Here is a 5,386-nt window from a genome sequence, read left to right as displayed (position 1 = left end):
CGGAAAAATATTAAGACTTAAGTGAGCTGGACCGATTTGAAAATACCTCCAAAAATGGTTTTTTTATGAATAAAAATAGTTTCTTAAAGATTTCTTTTGAAAAAATCCCCTCAAATGACAAACCGGCTTAAGCTTAAAATATTTGCATAAAAATATTTAAAAAAAAAAATTAAAAAAAATTGTAACGGAATCGTAATGATGATGCTGATTTTAGCATTTTTCAAAGATTGGTATAAGAAAAACTTGAATAACTGAACTCTTCCGATTTAGACTTAAGAGGTGTCATTGGAAAGGTATTTTCTCACCGTTTTCATTTATTTGCTAATAAACTTATTCAAAGGATGGAAGAGGAAGGTAGGAGAAACGAACCTCATTCAAAGTTGAATTAAGATCTTTGTTATTCGAAAAAAAGATGGGACACGAATGGCGATTTTTTTGGCCAGAAATAAAAACGGTGTGAAAATACCTTTCTACTGAGATCCCATAAGTCTAAATCAGAACATTTTTGGTCCAGTTATTCAAGTTTTTCGTAAATCAATCTTTGAAAAAAGTAAAAAAACAGCATCAAAAATCTCATTCTTTCGATTCCATTGAAAAGATTTTAAAATATTTTTATGCAGATTTTTTAAGCTTATTCCAATTTGTCTTCTGAGGGGAATTTTTAAAAACTGTTCTTTAAGAAACTATTTTTATTCATAAAAAACTTCATTTTTGGAGGTATTTTCAAATCGGTCCAGCTCACTTAGGTCTTAGTATTTTTACGAAATATTTTGGTGGACGTCTTAAAATATAATAAATTTAGTAATCCCGGCGGAATAACCGCAACTGTTTTTGGTGATGCAGTCTAATGTACATACATATCGACATTAGGAAGGGTCGTTAACAAAAAAAAGAGAAGATTATTCTTTTGGAACGTGCGTTTGTGCGTATGTGCACACATATTACATATATGAACGGTGAATGTACTTACAAAAATACATTCGCTAAACATATATATAAATGCACATTTAGATACAAAAAAAAATAGGAAAGCTTGAAAAAAAAGAAAAGGCAAGAATAATAGGAGTAGGAAGGGCGGAATAATAGTATACAATAGAATACAAAAGAAGAATAGAGGTTCGCAAATACGGCAGTTGTAAAGCAGTAGCTACTAGAATTAAAGCACATAGGGTAATTAGTTAAAAATAATAATAATAAAGATCTGAAATTGTATGTTGGTAGAAGACAGTTAGTATAAGAAATATATTATGTATTAGGATTGTTTTTTTGGTGCTTTTTAGAATAAATGTATCCATATAATAATGAAATTCCGTTGAGTAGAGTCTTATTATTTTCCATGGATTTCTTAAGTTTTTTTCAGGTTGGTGTGGGTGTTGCCATAGTGCGACGTAGAGGGGAAGTGGGTGTACAAATACGAAATGACTGATTGACTAGGGTGACTGACTGACGACTGACAGACTAGGTTAGGCAAAGGGAACTTCGCGCGCTGACGATGGAGCCACAGTGAAGTTCAAGGCTGAGGGGTTGGATGGCTCCACCTGACCCGGACAGGCCTTCTACTTTTTTTCATCTTTTCTTTTACATTGGCATGATAAATAAATATTTGTTTGTTGTAGCTGTAGGCAAAGGCTGTGGTAAACAACCCCCCCATTGGCCATCGAGCTAGCCTGGGCCAACAAGCATGCCAACCTGCCACTTACCTCTGCCCCAACAGCCAGCTACACAACACACTTAACAATTGTCACCACTTCCGTACCTTCCGAAAATTTTTTTGAAGGCTTCTCAAAATAACAAAAAAAACTCTTTATATCAATTAATACAATTCACTGTGGGTTATACATTTATCGAAGTTGCGATTGTTTCATTTTCTTGTTGTATATTTTTAATTAAAATAAACTGTTGAAATTTTCAATCGAAAATATCGATATTTTTATACGATACATCGATATCCATCGATGCTATATTTCGATGTATAGAATCGAAAAAAACATCGATGTATTTTTTTGACTTGCTACCCTACATCTTTCTAGGGATTTCGAAAAAACATCGATGCATCGAAAATATCGATGTTTTGCTTCGATGCATCTACAATTTTTCTCTCGATGTATAAATCAGTGTTGCCGGTGCCGCCCTTTGGTGGCTTTTTTTGGTCACACAAATTTAAACTTGCCCCTAGCCCTTTTGGAAAATTTATTTATACTTGACATGAAAAAGTTGTATATACTTAATATGTTCTAATTTTTTTCATTTGTGTATGAAATTAATTTTTAAGCTAAGAAAGACTCTGATATATATATATGTATATACATATATCAGTGGTGCACAGCGTCGACAGAGCCACCAATACAAGCGCAACATTTTTGTCTTAGAATGCGTACACTAGCAAGCGCAAACTAATTCGCTGTTAGCATCGAAACAGTTCGCCTGCTGCGCACGTCTTGTATGTGAAAACCGAATAGCTTCCGTAGACTCCCGCGGGCACCACTGATATATATGTATGTGTGTATATGCATTGCATGTTCCTTAATCTGGTGATGAGTAACAGTACCAGACCCACAAGAATGCGGATCTCCACAGGTACCATCAATAGCTGGGCAAGTTCGTGTATCAGCACCACCAGAAACGTCGCCAGCAGCAGCAGCAGGTGTCGAGCGAGGCGAATGTAAATGACCAGCAATTGGCAGTTTATCGGGTTTCTTAGCATCAGAACGCGCGGGAATTAGACAAACCTTAGCTTTACGCCCCTTAGCATTGGCAGCAACAGCACCAGCAGCAACAACGCCCGCGTCACAATCATCATCAGAGGACAAAACCACAATATTAGTTGTGTTTTCGCATTCTCCAGCATTTGGTAACTGGTGAACAGCAGTATTATGTGATGAGAAAACAGCGGCATTCTTGTTCTTCTCCTGTGCTAACGATTTAATTTCACTGCAGAGCTTTTCATTTACACTCCGAAAATTTTCAGAATTCTGTTTTCTCAATTCATTCTTTTTTTTNCAGGTACCATCAATAGCTGGGCAAGTTCGTGTATCAGCACCACCAGAAACGTCGCCAGCAGCAGCAGCAGGTGTCGAGCGAGGCGAATGTAAATGACCAGCAATTGGCAGTTTATCGGGTTTCTTAGCATCAGAACGCGCGGGAATTAGACAAACCTTAGCTTTACGCCCCTTAGCATTGGCAGCAACAGCACCAGCAGCAACAACGCCCGCGTCACAATCATCATCAGAGGACAAAACCACAATATTAGTTGTGTTTTCGCATTCTCCAGCATTTGGTAACTGGTGAACAGCAGTATTATGTGATGAGAAAACAGCGGCATTCTTGTTCTTCTCCTGTGCTAACGATTTAATTTCACTGCAGAGCTTTTCATTTACACTCCGAAAATTTTCAGTTTGTTTTGTCAGTTCTTCAGCTAGCACTCTCACTTTCGCTATTGTTGTTGTTATTATTTCAGTCTTTCTAACGAATAACTCCTGGTGCAATTTTATGTTCGCTAGTTTCTCGCTGAATTTCTCATCCATCAAACGGATTAATTGCTTCACCTCCTTCCTATTCACTTTCAATGCTTCCTCAAATTCGTCTTAATACTCTTTCAGGTACATTTTTTTTCTTGACGTTCTCCGTGATGTCCCGAAAAACAAGATCGACATTTTGTAGATGATGTACCCCGGGAAAATAAATGTAACCATAGGATGCGTTCCAATAATTGTCGCCTTGTAGCTATCCAAGCCCGAGCATTTTATTGCTGAGTGAAATAATTTTCCACAAACGCCCTCACATCGGAAGCCCGACCCGCCTCGAATCAGTGATTTGAAATTACACACTTGTCATTATCGGACATTTTTGCTTATTTCGATTCGTTTTATTTTATTTTAGGCCCTATGTGTGTATGTAAGTATTCACTTTAGCATGTATTTGTTCTTGCGTTTGGTACACAAGCTTTAATTCTGCTTATTACGATTCTACTTGCCGTTCCTTGGCCCAAAGCAGTTCGGCCATCCCAATATTATAATTAAATAAAACTGAAGTTTTATTATTATAGTGTCAATTTCACTTTATAATTTATGGAAATCTCCTTACGGAATATGTTAGTGTGTATATTTTCACAATTAATGTTGCTGAACACTTAGTAAACGCGCAGAAAATTTGAGAATTTCGCGGAGCCAAAATACGTACGTGCACACAAACAGATGTAACAGTGTAAGAATTGAATATCTTCGTTATTACTCAACATTTTGCTATAGTTGAGACATGAAAAGATAGAGAATTAAAATATGTTTCAGAATTATAGAATAAAAACTTATTTAAAATGCATAATATGCCTCTTTTTCGAGCTCACACTCAACGCAAAGCATTCGCATGTGGCATTCAGCCAAATCAGTGTTTACCAATGGCATGTAAACAAATCGACTGACGTTTTTACAGGAAATAGTGCTTTTTGCGTTCCCGTGCACTTCTGCATCTATTCTCCTTTTACTCTCACTTCAGAGTAGAATTGTAGTTTGACAGTTCCACAGGTTTTAGTCCGAAGTTCAAAGGAACAGACTAACAAAAATTATTTTGTATGCTTCCAAACTCTTCACTCTAGGAACTTTTCTAAATGTGAATTTTCACTATTTACGCACTGTTAGAATATACATACATTCTATTAATATTATCCCAAATGTTAGTGCACTAATTAATTGCTACTGTTTTAGTAGAAACGTTTAGTGCAAAAATATCATCTACAATACGATATTAATTGAAAAGCTATTGACACTCTAAAAAAATTTGGACAGATTTTAAACAGCAATTTCCAAAATTGTTTCACATACATAGCTTACCAACATAGTGAAATAATATAAAGTATGCCAGCCAGTTTTATGTAAGCTTATTTCAAAGCAAAATTTTAGTTTCGTAATTTTCGCTTTTTTCAATTCTGGCATTAACCCTTGGTTTTGTTGCATACCTCTGCCCGATTTCGGTTTAGATCCTTATCCTGATGGACTGAAAACCTCAGTACTGCAACGTTATGTGTGCGTTTGCACAAGCGGCAAGAATTTATTGGCATGTTTTTTTTATTTTTTACTCAAATCAACAAACTTCATAATTCCTCACTCGAAGGGGTTAACATGAAAGTCAAATGAAGGAAAAAAAAGGTGATAATAAATTGTCAAATAAGTGTACCGAAATAGAATGTCATTGCTAGCTGGCACACTTTATATTAGTGGGATTCATGAAACATCGCAAGGTTGTTTCAAATGTCGCATTTGCCGCAAAATTTGCCACCTTGTGACGCAGCTGATTACTTTTGTATAGGAACTTTCTTGCAACAAAACTGCGACATTGCCATAGTATTTGAGCTGGCAATCATTGCGAGAAAATTGTCCTTAAATTCGGTCCA

Source organism: Rhagoletis zephyria, unplaced genomic scaffold, assembly GCF_001687245.7.
Source record: "Rhagoletis zephyria isolate East Lansing unplaced genomic scaffold, Rhagoletis_zephyria_1.1 Rzeph_scaffold_02920, whole genome shotgun sequence".
Lineage (NCBI taxonomy): Eukaryota > Metazoa > Arthropoda > Insecta > Diptera > Tephritidae > Rhagoletis > Rhagoletis zephyria.
This window is presented reverse-complemented; position numbering follows the sequence as displayed.